The 14,379-nt window shown below is 39.2% G+C and overlaps 1 protein-coding gene across 1 annotated transcript in view; it reads right to left on the bottom strand.

Annotated features, from left to right (window-relative positions):
• The window catches only part of CNTNAP5 (contactin associated protein family member 5), a gene marked incomplete at both ends in the record, with an annotated part of 283,999 nt that overhangs the window by 187,720 nt on the left and 81,900 nt on the right, over positions 1 to 14,379 (bottom strand). The gene's annotated exons all lie outside the window — the stretch shown is intronic.

Here is a 14,379-nt window from a genome sequence, read left to right as displayed (position 1 = left end):
CTTAATGATTCCATGCCACTTGCATCATAAAAACTAAGAAAAACATTACAGCTAATATGTGTGTTACTTCTGAGGGTATCTGATAACCTCAGGAAGAAGAAACATCCCTCTTTGGCACCTGGCAAGAGTCCACTTTAAATCTAGACCTACAGGAATCTGGGCTGAAATTCAAGGCAACTTAGTGAAGTCATGCTGCAGTAATCGCTTACACAGAAGAATATTAATTTGAAAGTTGGTGATTAGCCAGTGACGATGTAGGAAAGTTGAAGGTCACGATTTTGCCCAAAAAGCAAAACCAAAGTTATAAAGCATCTCTCTCTTTAGGAAAATCCAGGAACTTACTAAACAACTGTGCAATCTATTAAAAAATAAATAAGTTTTTTTCTCTGATCAAAAGATGAACCAGAGTAAAAATTTGCAGCAATATACAACAGACTTTTAAAGAACTTATAAGCATCCATGCGCACAATTGGGTCCCTGACACCTTGAATCCACATCAATTACACTGCATCACCCAGAGTACAACTCCCTTCCTTCTCCAAGTCCCACCTCTGTGGCTCTGCATTTGGAACTTTTGCCAAGACACTTGTCAGGACCTTCCTGAAGGAAATTCTAGGGATCTCTCACTCCTGTAAAAATGTTTTTGATAAGAGCAGCTTAAAAAACGGACAAAATTTGCACTAGTTTATAATATTGACAGAGTCACCATGGGTCAGAACTGATAGTGGAGCAACTCAAAACCAAGCTATTACCAAACCTTAAAGAAAGCAAATTCAGACTGAACTACAGCATAGCAACACATGAATAGCGTTATTCTGTGTGTACTTCCAAAGAGTTAGTTCTCTAAAGTTTTGCTCATTGTGTAGCAGGTCCACAAAGGCCTCAAACATTACTAGAAAACTGCAGTGCACAAAGACTAATGAACCCTGGAAACAGCCCTTGGGATCACAGAATGAATCCCAAGGTCCAGCATAAGAGACACAAACAAAGGTTTTCCTTACAGCTTTCTTTTTGAGAGCAGTACTCGACCAGAATTTTCAGTTTTATCCTAAAGTCAAAGGAAAACAAAAAACCCTCTTTGGGTACATGACTATGTCCTCTAGCAAAATTAGGGTGCAGTGACTTTCAAAGAACTAAGCTTGATTAAATTGAGATTTTCTTTTTTTCTTGCTTTTTATTTCGGAAAACTTGACTTCATGCTGTTCCTTACAGCACCCTCACCAAAGTATTCCCCTTTGCTACTTATCAGAGCAAGTAGTGAAATATATATTTTTTTGTCTGCACTACATTAAAGTTTAGTAGCTAAGTGGCAGCAAAACCTGTGCTATAAAAGTTAATAAAAAAACTACAACAAATAGTATGTATGGAAATTACATCCAGCAAAGCTTTGCAAGAAAGACTAAATAATAGGAGCAGCAAAGCTACACTGAAAGGCATTTTAAAAAAGGAAAAAAAACAAATTAGAAATAAAAGGGGAAGGAAAGAGGAAGAGGTTCTCCAGAAGGAGCTCTGACAGTCTCTGTAAGGAGGGAAGATGACATCGGCCTAAATAAACCCTGAAAAGTGCTGATCTCCCTGTGAAGCAAACACCTTCAGTGGCATAGCCTCCACTGTGCCCCCAATAGCACCTATTTTAACACTCGCAATTTTTCTAGCTTTTCACATATAGCTCAGCTTTTTACAGAATGAGCAGCCCCAGGAGCATGGTGCCTTGCCTCACAATTTCCTGCTCATCCTTCTTCAAAAAAATCAGTATATTAAAACCAGTTTTTACAGATTTGTTACCTTCCCATTCTGCTCATGTGCAGGTTGAAGGGATTTTATGCTAGCTCAGGCATTTCACTTAGTGTCACTGGCCATCTCACACCTCAGGACAACAGAGGCTCAAGTAATCAGTGTCTGCAGCAGATTTTTAAAGAAAAGGTCATATGTACAACAGCAAGTTCAACCTGAAAGTCACACTGATTAAGCATCGTTTACTCCTCTCCTGTCCCTGAATGTCAGCCCTGCTAATTAGTAAAATCCAGCAATTAAGCTTCCATCCCTCTCGTGCTCTTCCCTCCCTCTTCCTGGGAAGTGCAAGGGAATGAGTAGTCCAAGAGTGGCATTTGAGATTTAAAACAAAAAAAAAAAAAGCAAGCAAAATAGATGGGTTTTTTGTTCCCTTCTACGGATGTTTTAAGTGCTTTGACCCACCACTCAGAAAGGAGGTGCCTCTGAAACCCCAGAGAGGAATGGGTCAAATGACAGTCCAGGATGGTTTTGAGCACATAAGCAACTTCCACAAAGTAGCTGTGAAATTTTGCAGTGAGCTCTGGAAACCAAGATGCTGAAGGACACAGCTGCAGATCCCCCAGTGAGGAGACTGACAGAGGAAACCATTTCTGCCGCTTAGTAAAACGTCGATGCATTTGCTCAGACAACAAGTGACTGAGTGGGTTTAACAAGCGGCGTAATAGCTCAGGATGTCATTTTGATCTGAATACATAATTAAAGGGGATCAAGAAAAGGCTCAGGTTTAGAAGTGGCCTTGAATATCTGCAGCTTAATTAAGATTGATTTTGCCAATCACTGCTCAGAACATGAGTCTTCTGTTTGCACTTGGTTTCCAGTAAAACATGTCATCTGCCTAGACATGGGCATATCTTCTGCAGGCATTGCCCACATAGAAAATACAGTGGGTTCAAACCTGGCTTGTGATGGTTATATACAAATCCTGTGGGTTGCTATCTTTTAGCTTTAGATTACTCATGACAAGCACAATCAATAAGGCTTGTTAGCCTGAGGCTCAGAAGGGCTGTAGCTATTTTTTTTGTCTTAGCCTGTATGCATAATATGATAGGGCGGTGAGGAGGCACCGATGAAGCGGTTTGTTATTTATGATGATATCAATCAATGCACCCTATTACTAAATGAATTAAGTAGCACTGCAATAACTGGCTTTTCTGCTGCAACTTTGGTTTTTAAAAATTGCACAGAAGAGTGATATTGATCTGCCTAAATCTGCTGCCATTTCATTACAACTCTTTCGTGAAGGAACAGAGTCCCTTCTACCAGAGCCTCAAAATTTATGTAATCATAAAACTAGATTCATCTAAAGACTTGCAAAAGGGCTTGAGCAGATTTAAGCCTTTGAAGTTCAAAGCTGCGATTCTAAAGCTCTCAGCAAAGCATCTGGTTGACCCAAGAGATTCTTAAAGTCTTTCACCTTTTAACACAGAGGTTCCTCGATTTCCTATAGCTCTGTTTCTCAGGATGCCCAGACCTGCAAGTCTATGCAGTAGGTACACCTACTAAAGACTCTGTGTTCTCCAATGCTAGCAGTGGCCTTAAGTGCCATTACTAATGGAAGTGGCTTGAAGAACTTGACATAACAAGAAACAGGTACCTTAGGAATGCAATACCTGGGTTCATTCAGAAGTGAAAGACCTCGGATCAGTTCTGCATTTCATCTGAAGGAAGTCTGACTATGGAGCCATCTCCTGTTGCTTGTCACTACTAAAAGATCAATTTCATTATGGCTCACTGAAATAGGTGATCAGAAGACATGTCTAATCGGGGGATTTAAGAATAATTGATAAAAGAAAGACCACAGTTCAGTGTCTAGGGCTACTAAACATTGAGGACTGATAGTACTGCTGCTTCATCTGTTGTGTTGTGATGTTTTGTTTATCCCTGTGCCTGCTGCTGCCCAGAGAAACCCTCTGGGAGCATTTGATGCTGCATTAAGTTTTGTGCCTGAATGCATACGGGTCCCTAGAAGGCAGCCAAGAGGGTTCTAACTACTTTGCAATGTTACAGCAAGAAAATTGGTGCAGAACCTAATATGCAATTGCGTTGTGATATTCAAGAATTTGGCTATGCACCTGCATACACCAGTTACCCTTGAGCATGACTCTTTCTTTTCACACCTCAAAGTGAACTGCATTTGCAATTTTGGTACGGTCCTTTTGAGGAGGATGGAGGGGGTAGGACAAAATACTTTCTGGCAGCTTAAAGCTGTCAAAAATGTAGTCTAGAATAAAATCACTTCATAATTAACAAGGGCTTTGGGGGCCCTGAAATCAGTAGGAGTTTTCCTTGAATAACAATATTGGGATGAGGTCCACCAGGGACAGGCCTTAGTGGGCATAGAACTAAACATGAAACCTGGAGCCCCCACATTCAGTCTAATTTGATCACAGAACTTCCAAAATGTCTATGTAGCTAAAACGCAGAAAAGGGATACTCTGAAGTGTGAATAATCTTAATTTTAGATACCCACTGAAAACATCTCAAAAGAGGAAACATCAGTGTCTGCTGTGTGAGGGTTAGTGTTGTCTTTTTTTACACCAGGAAGAATAAACAACCATTGCAATCAATAATAAGGATTCTGCTAGTGTAGAAACAACTCTGATTTGGTATGCGCAGCTAGAGGAAATTTGCTTCCTTCCACTTCCTTTTTACAACCAACTGTATGAAATAAGAATCTGGACTAAATCCAAGGGACTAAACCAATTATGATAAATAGCTAAATTTGTGAATATGTAGAATCAACTGATCATCGCATAATTACTTATACTCCCGAGGCTACGGTAAAAACGTGGCAGCAGAATCATCGTTATTTTCATCACAGTAATTATAAATCATCATCGTTGCATTCTTGCAGATATGGCTGGATGAATGCCACCTGAAACTCTGCCTTCCCTCTGTGTCTCAGATTTGCTTCTTCACTGCCCTATGAATTTATTTTTCACACACACACAACTTCTCGGCATGTTTGCCAATAATTCTTCAAACCTGCCTTAAATATCTGTGAATCTGTCATTTCATAAGATTATTCCTTGCAGATCACCATTTCTGTTAACCTTTATAATGATGTATGCATTACCACATGCACGTATTTCTCAGGCTGAAATGGTGCATATATTTTACAAGGCTATAACCAAATAATGTCCACGGATTATAAACATAGGTACCATTATAAGCCTTCAAATAACAAGGCTAAGCACTAAAAGCTGACCTCCAGCTTAGTAGAGGGAAAAAGAAGAAACAAAGTTAGGTGAAAGATAGCGAGAAGTCAAGGCCTTATTTCATGGCAATGTGCTGCTGCAGCTTGTTTTAAAAACCAGGACTGCAGATATGTGTTTGCTTCTAATGACTCTGGCCAGCCACAGAATGTGGGCAAGAAGGAAGCTTCTCAAGATAAATAGGCAGAGAAATAGTTTTTGGGGTTAGTGGGGTTGAAATCAAATTTCACAGCAAATGAGAAAAAGTAACCAACTTTTGAGTTCAGCAAGTATATAATTGTATAGCCCCTACTCTACAGTATGTTGTGTTCAGTAACTAATTACAGGTGTTGGATGAAATCCTGGCACTACTGGAAATTTTATTATAGAGTTATTTGGAATCAACATTTTGGATTTCCTCATTTCTAAATTGTTATGCCTCATGGCTCATTCTGCAAATGTAAATGCAGGAGTTAAGTGCCACTGTGTTTGCCAGATCATGAGCTAAAATCCTCATTCAAATGAGTAGTTACTCATACCTGAATAGCCTCACAGATTTTAGAAAGTATCGTTCAAAGTCAGTTACTACTTGCTTTAAGTTGAGGTAACAAAGTGGTCTTGCTAAAAATAAGATACTGATAACTTCCAAAACCTCATTAACTGTCTTTAGATCCTTCTCTGTTCGAGAATTTCCATGGAGAAATTAAACATCCCTCTGAACTCTATAGGAAAGTAAAGGCTGCCCAGGTTTTAGTCTTTGCTATCCTCTTCACTATAACGTATGGTCAAATCAGAGAAGTAACCAAAACAAAAGCAGTCTAAAGTATCTAATGCGGCCCAGTCTAATGGGACACAGGAGTCAAGGAAAAAAGTAAAATGAGAGAAAGAAGAAAAAAAACAGAGGAAAGAGCGTGAGTAGGAGTTGTGAAGATGCTTTTTGCATTGCTGCAGTACACAGAACTCTGTGCTCCTACAGGGAATTTCAGCAACGCACCCAGAATCTCCTAGTCACAACCTCCATGGCAGGCAGGTTCAAAGATTCAGCTTCTCAAAGGGTGACTTTTTGTTTCTTTGTGTGTATTTTTACAAGTCCCACAGGTTCTGCAGACAGCAGGATTGGACAGCACATCTGAATGCTTCCTCCTAGCTACAGTACCTAATCTTGAGATTTACTGCCAACAAGAAGTTGGTACCTGTAAACGTGTCAATCACCAAGTATGTGACTGCTGTACAAATCACAGCTACTTGAAATTTCAAAGTCATTCTACAGGGACAGCTTTTGCTTTGGCTGACTGAACCCTGTTATGGTTTGTTGGGTGTAATTTGTTAACACAATGTGCTCTCCACAGAAGTCAGCTGCACACTTCAGCTGTCTGCTCTGATGTACAGGCCTAAGAAATTTGGAAAAAGATGTAACTCTGTTTAGACATTGCAAACTGTTCTCAACACCAAACCCAAGGAAGTTTTTAGTTTCCTTCCAGAAAAAAACAAAACCAAGAAAGGGCTACAAATATCAACATACTAGTTTGATACCATCTTCAGCGTAAATCATTGTGCGTTTGTTTGTATGCTTGTGATCCTGTAACAAGAAACAAGCTGAAATGAGAAAGTTTAAAGAGATTAGAGAGCGCTTATAAAGGACCACGCACTGGATGCACATAAAGGCCTGAATCCAGGCTTCAGGGACACAAATTAAAAGGAAAACTCCCTGTTGTCAAGACATGTAAAGGATACAGTGACAGATGATTCAACTGTCAAACAACTTACAAGCCACAAGGTGGAATGTTTTCCTAAATTTCTAAAGAATTGCTTTCTCATGAGACTGCTTCAGGAAAAAGTACTGAAGTGTCCTCTCTTCTGTGGAGAGGAATTCTTTTTCCTGAAGCTGATACCAGACGACAGTATCTGAAATATATCCTTCAAAGAGGAAGAATCTTGTATGCTCTTCTGACCAAATTTTATCTGTATTTACTTACTAATAGACCACAACAGGCTTTTCAGGTGGCATTTTTCCAATATTTTTTTCTTTCCTTATCCATTTTTTTGGTTATTTACTTAAACTTAAGTCCAAATGAGAAAGCACCAAGAAGCATCTGCTGAGCATATGCAGCTCGCAAGTACTACCTTTAATGGATACTGCTAATGGAAATACTGTGTTTGCTGGGCACATGTATATACTGATTAACATATAAACATTGTCAGTCTGAAGGACTTACAAGGAGAACTGACTAACTGTGGACTATTTCTGTAATGCAGCATGAGCATCTGTGCTCCGAGACTCCCAGAAAAACAGACATTTGGGTCTGACACAGCAGACATAGGAGATGCTTTAGATGATTAGGAAGCCTCCCAATGACAACAAAGTGTAACATTAAAAAACTTGGATCCAGAACCCAGTTTTCTTTTGATACTACTATAAAACTGCTTCAGATTCTGAAGTATCTCAAGTCTCTCCTAACAGCACCCAATGAAAAGATTTGAAAGCATCAGCCAAAATTGGCTGTAATCACAGTGCCAAAAGGATCTGCACCTCTTGGATTTGCAGGCATTTGTTGAAGGAGATTATATATGATTGTGAGGTGCTCCCAGAATTGCTTTTGTCCTCAAAACAGTTTCTAAGTGGAAGGTATGAAGTTCTTTTGGATCAGCTTTCTTAAATTAACTGGCATAAGTTTGAGTGCTTTCTTGATCGTCTGTTGAGACACAGACCCTCCTAAGTCATCCAAGACACATTTTAAACTAATAGGCCTAATTTCCAAAAGGAAGCTATTATGAAAGAAATCATTAGTTTTGAGAGCTGAACCTAAACATGAAATACTCCAAAACAGTTAGTCTTTCATATATTTTCTCCAAAGTCTACCAAAACTCATTTTGGGAAAGTAAAAATCTTCTCCAAAGAAGATTTGTCCATTCTTATCGCTGATGTGGGAGTCTGCATATTTAAAATAAAAATAAGTGACTCACATTAAATGTTCCCTGAGTACACCAGCTTGACTAGTTTTTATTTGAGCTGAATCTCATCTCTCCTCCAAGCTGTAAAGGTATATATATATGGAACCTTTTATCATGTTTCCAGGACTCCATTTCTACCCCAACTCATGAATACTTATTCCCTGAGGGATGAAAGTTCTCCAAGTAGTATTACTTGAAGTAATACTACTTCAGGATTTACTCTCTCTCAGTGTGCTCATACTTTATCTTTGATTAGTAACCCAACGAACATAAGCTGTACCTTGCAGAAAAGGTGTATGCAGCTCCCCAAGTGTCAAACCCCGTATTAAGAAGTTTCATAGTTCAGTTAAATTTCAAAGGAACAGGGACAGGCTTATTTATTCTGCAGATACCATTTTTTGTTCTTGTTTTTCTTTGGTACCTCAAGGGATGTTCGAAGTATTTCTATCCTTCTCCATTCCACTGAGAAATAGCTTTGAGAATCAAAAGTACAATTGGTATCATGAACTTCAAGATAAAAGGTTATATAAAGTGTTTTAAAAATTCTCATGCACTGAAGCTTATACACCACTCATTTGGAAAGGCAATATATTAAAAGAGATCCTCCATGCTAAGAGTAATAACTTCTATTCATTTTTTTAAATATCAATAAACTCAGTAGTTATTTTTTTAATTAAGCAAAAATATATTCAGTATTTATGTTGTATCAACATTAGAGAAACGCTATTTACTGATTTGGAACATTCCAGCACAGGTACTGCCAGTTTAAAAACCAAACTGATAGAACTCGCTCCTTAATGAGAATCAAAACAAGTATTTTTGAAGTTCTTTCTGCAAGGTAAAAAAAATCCCCCATTATTTTTTTTTTTTTTCAACCTCTGAAAAATAAATTCATATGGTGAGATTACCGGGGGAATTCCTATTTTATACATCGGTTACATAAAGTGAAAAAGGAATTGGTCCCTGTGTTCATCCAAGGAAAAACCGGAGTAGACTTTTAGCCAATATATTTCTTTATCCTCAGAGTTTGGAATCCCTGAAGAGGAAAGGCTCCAGTGACAATAACAACATAATGCCCAAACAACAGAAGAGGTGCACGGAACAGGGGACCTTGGACAAATAGCCTAAGAAAATTAAAGTTTTAATAAGTCAGGGTCCTCCCACCAAATCATTCATGCCCTTGTGGGATACTCAACTTTCCATTTCCCACCCCCTGCATCACCACTGTGCAAAGATCCAAATTTAACATGGAAGATCAGTTTCTGGGAACACAATCCTTTTTCAAGAAAGTATCTCAGAAGTAGTTTGTCAGGACGTCTTTGCTGCTGATGGGCATCTAGTCATAGGAAACACTGAGTATATTAACCCAAAGCGTGATACAAATCTGCTAGCCAAGGAGGCAAGAGAAGGATGAGCAGAAATAAGAGATTCTTTATTTCTGCTGATGCTGATTGAAGATAGAATGAAAAAGGTCTTTACTTCCCTCTTAGGTATTGAACCTATGGTCTTTAACTATGCTTTCTACCACTCTGTCTTTACCCTCCTCTGTCTCCTCATCTCTATTTCAGGTATTATGATAATTCTCTCCTTTCTCTTCTCCTTACGAAGTGCTCACCTGTTTACTAGCATGTCTTATCTCTAAACCTGGTGTCTATATAACAACGCACTCCTTTGCTTAGACATTTCATCATCTTAAAGTCCCAGTCCTAGAGTGGTTTGCAGTGATTTGTTTATAGCTTGTCTCTTCCTCTTACGTGCCATTTCCACTAGCCACAAGCAACAGGTTTCTATTTCTCTGTTCATGAGCTTCTTGATACAGGAATATTCCAATATTTAGAAAGGGCTCAGAGCAATAGGTACAATCTCATAACTGTACTGAAGACCTGAACACTCCATGTCAAACCAGCAAAGCTAAAACAAATAACCTAGTTATTTGTTTGGATTGATTTAACCTAAGAGTGAATTAGTAAAAGTGACACACACTTTTCAGCAGCAGGACAACCTGACTTATTTTATAGTACATGATAGTACAATAAGAGTACTTGTTAGCCAGTTCCTGAAAAATAATTGACTTAAGCCAGCTAGAGCTATTCTCAGTTGTTCCAAAATGTACCAAACTGCAAAGAAACTCACTAAGACCCGAGCTCTAGAAGCATATTCAGTACTGACTAGAAGTGGTGGCTTTTTCTGGGGGTTGGTTTTGGGGTGGGGTTTTTTTAGGCTTCTTATCTCCCCATACTCCATGAGCAGAGGCTCCAAAAGCTCCCATCACCTTCCCATGGATGTCAAGTGTTTCTCCTCATGCACTTACCCATTGATCTGGCTGCTACCAGGATGCTCAGCAGCAAACAATATAAATGAGCTGTTTGCATTAGAATCGTTCAATTTGAACAGGCTTTTAAGATGATAAAAATCCCGATCTCGTTACCAACCCCAGAAGCCACTCAATCCTGATTAATATGACCCAGAAGGACTATGGAAATTAGCACAGGCTTCGCTAGGAAATTGTAGTAGAAAAATATTTGCATATTGTATTCTGTAAAGGCTCTTACTCAGTTGAGTATCTATGGCTGCGGAAGCAATTTAAGGAGTCAGGTAACTTCTCTCTGCAGCACCGCAGTCAATCCAACCATTATTGTTTCAGAATAGTTTTCAGCTGTGGGCGGATCAGCTTTACTGCTTATCCCTGGGACATTTTTATGTGGCTAATCTTTGTAAATTGTTTGCTGCGAACAAATTAATGATGCATTTTCCTTTAGCAAAACAGCTTTGCCATTTGTTCTTTGCTCTATGCTGCTTTCTCATTTTAGTCCATTTCCAAACGGCCATTTGCTCACCAGAGGTGAAACTACAAATGGATTGAAGCACTATTTGTTCCATATTTATTTATAATTTGTAAAAGCATCTATTTATAGCTTCACATGCCATAGAACACAATTTGCAAACAAGAATAATGAAACTTGGTCTACTGATATAAAGGAGTTGATGGCTAAAATCCCCCATCTGAGAGGAAACATCCACTACTTTCCACAATAGTCATCTTCACATGCTTCTACTGACATTTACTCTCTTAGTAGAGCCTGGAAGGTGGAAATAACACCTGTCTGGCTGTGGCAGACAAATCTGCTGGAGGAAGTTGGAAGACATACGTGTTTTAGGGTGAGACTTCACCAACTAGAACCATGCCAACTACTCTTTCCATTCCAACCCGTTCAGGCCAATGCTGCTGACTTACACCCTTGTGACATGAAGTGGACAGACAAGATCACGCAGAAAATTTGGGAGGCAGGATGGAGAAAGGAACGAACATTTCACAGCCTTCCACTGCTAAATGTCTACAGAAAAGGTAAATTTCAGGCAACTTGCAAATGAATAAGACTGAGGTCACTGACTGTTGCACAGACTGCAAATAACCACGTCTATTGCCATTTCCTGGGTCAGGATGAACTACTGCCAAATAAAAAGCATGGCGAATTACTGAAGACATTACTGATGGATATCATGTTAATATCAGTATTAAATTCTCCAGACTCCACCTTAATATCACTTTACAGTTAACCAACTATAAAAGCACATTGTAAGGTCACAGAATTCATACAAAATTCAGTTAGCTTAAGGCTAACTGAAGTATTTCAACACTAAAGGGTAATTTGCAATCTAAGTATATCCATTTTATTCAGGCAGAAATCCATACAGAGTGCACTTAACAAAAACAGATATACTGACACTTTGAATTATCCTCCCAGTGGAAGAACTGCCCTGACGGTATCAAGACAGACACATTTCCTGGGAACATGCTCAAGAGGCCACGTTTGCAGCCCCCTTGGTAATCTAAACCGGAATTAGAAGCAAATTAGTAAGATCCAAACAGCATCTCAAAATCAGTCTTAAATCAGAACAGTCTTAAATACACCAAATGTGTAACAGTTGCCTCTTTAAAACCTGTAATAACATAGCTCTTACAGGAAAAGCAATGAAAATCTGAAAAGCCTTGCTTCCCTGCAGGAAGACTGAATGGGCTCCTTCATTCCTACTTGAAAGTTGCATTTGTTTTTTTCTTCTTTTCTTCTTAGAGCAAAGGTGATGGGAAGGAAAATAATCCATAGATACTTACTGTTTAACACCTATTTTCCCAGTAATAATTACTGTGCATAGAGGAGATTAAATATATCTGAATATAGCAAGAAGTACAGCAGGAAGCGTTATAACAAGACACTCTCTAATCCAAGCCAACAGTGCAGGACTTCTCAGTGCTACAGGTAGAGTTTTGCTCTGGCCTTGCTTGGAGGGCATTAGGACTAGGAGTTAAAAGATGCTTTAGAATAAATTAGCACAACTATAAATCTGACAAGAAGATTAATATTCTAACTATGTTCACGATAATTAACTCACCAAAACAGTTCCACAATCATTATCCAGCTAGAGTGGAAATAGGGAAGTTTACAGCACTCCTGCAGATTTACAAGCCAATTAAGAGTGACCCTCCTCTAGATTTCATTAGAAAAAACTTCTGGTTCAGCAAAAGCTCACACATGCGAGCAAGAGCTTTCTGGAGGAAAGGGGATGCATGGGTTCTTTATCATCTTTATTAAACATTTTTCCTGCTCCCCGGAGACTTATGTATTTCTAAGGCATCCTCAGCCTCCCATCAACTCTCCAGCCCTTGCACAGCATCCTAACACCCAAAAGAAGTAGGACTGATACGGTGACACCTCTCTACGGGGGAAGCTCTGCTCCGCTCTCTGCATGGTGTCATGGTCCAACAGCAGAGCTGCATCTCCCTATCTTGTGATCCAGCTTTGAGGTTAGGGATCACAGTCCTCCTCCTATGCGAAGCCACCTTTTCTCTTCTATGGGGAGTTGACAGGAGATGTGTAAAAGGCTTCACCAACTAACAGTCATGTCTAAAATTCTCTTCATATGTGTAAGTATGTGCATGTGTTTGCACAGAGTATGAAGTATCTCTTTGCTACCTATCCCATTTTCCCCCTTCATTGCCTTTCTGCAGAGATTCATTGTCATAAGACATTCTCTCTATCTCCATTTCCACAACTACTTTCAAAACTTTGTCTAAAGAACGTCTTTTTTTTTTGTTGCATATATCCATGCTTTTCTCTTCCCCTTTCCTTTGTTTCTCCTTGCTTAAGTGCGATTTTCAACTTTGCAAAGTCTTTTTCAATATAGATACACAAAAATAAGCTATCTAAAATGAAACAGCATCGTATCACTGCCCACACTTCTGTCCCAGCAATATACACAATTTGGACTGACTCAAGCTGTGGTGTGTATGCAGGTAAAGTAAATTCTAAATTATTCAACACTTAAAAACACTGAAAAATCATTTACTTGTTACAAGCAATAAGATGTATGCTTTACGTCTTCCAATCAATAGCTAGTGTGTCCACACACAGCTGATTTATCCATATTGAAAATATAATTATAAGTCTAGTTTGCTCTGAACCACAGAGTCCTTTTGTAACAAGATTATTTAAATACAAATGGGGTTGGAAAATTGGTTTTAAATGGCTAATCTGTCTTGTCTTCAACTCCAGCTGCAGAATTTACTAACATCATAAACACAGGCTGAGTGAAAACGTAAGAGGTTTTCTGATTCTCCTTGCGATCTGTCTATGCGGCACTCATTAACAGGGAAGTTGATGGGAGCTGTATGCAGGCTGCGAGAGGAGGATAATAAGCCTTGTAATCTCTAGAAAGAGAAAGGGATTTTTACTAGTGATATGTCATACATACTGGTGTGCAAACGTCTGTCCTATCGGCAGCTTAATAAAGAATTTATGTACCCAGGTCTCAGATGCATTGAAGGACACATATGCCATATGGGTGGACAAAACCTACACCCAGATGGCGGGAAACAACTGCTCCGGAGCACCGCTTGCAATACGGAGCATCAGAAGTTTCTGAAGACATGATTAGGAAAAGTTTCATAGGGGCAGATTTACTCAGGGATTATGAACGGAGTTACTGCCTTCCCGCTGTCTCCACCAAATGTGGCCGATGGGCCATGACGTGCAGCAGGGAAAGACTGTGCTAGTACATCCTCCCCCAGGACAGCCCTCCAGTACAGCCAGCTGAGAATACCTCATAACTTCATCTCTGGGTCATGCACATGAGCTGGGAGAAATTGCAGTTCAAATCTGACCTGAATTCAGCAGAAGTTAAGGATTCTCTACAAAAAGTAGAGAAGAAATTTTAGGACCCCATTTTCCTTTGCAGAAACTTAAATAAATTAAAACAAAGTGAAACCTCAAATTTCTGCTTGAAATGAAACGCTTGCCTTGAAACCTGGGTACTTACACCCTCCTTTTCCAGCAATTCAGTATATCGTTTTTCTGCCAAATGGCTCTCCACAGTTATATTGCCTTCAGAAAACAAACTGACCAGACTAAGTCCCATATATTGATACATAATTTCTGCTTTC

This window comes from Gallinula chloropus (assembly GCF_964237585.1).
Source record: "Gallinula chloropus genome assembly, chromosome: 5".
Taxonomy (NCBI): Eukaryota; Metazoa; Chordata; class Aves; order Gruiformes; family Rallidae; genus Gallinula; species Gallinula chloropus.
The sequence above is the reverse complement of the archived record's forward strand: the minus strand, read 5'-3'. Positions and strand labels throughout refer to the sequence as shown.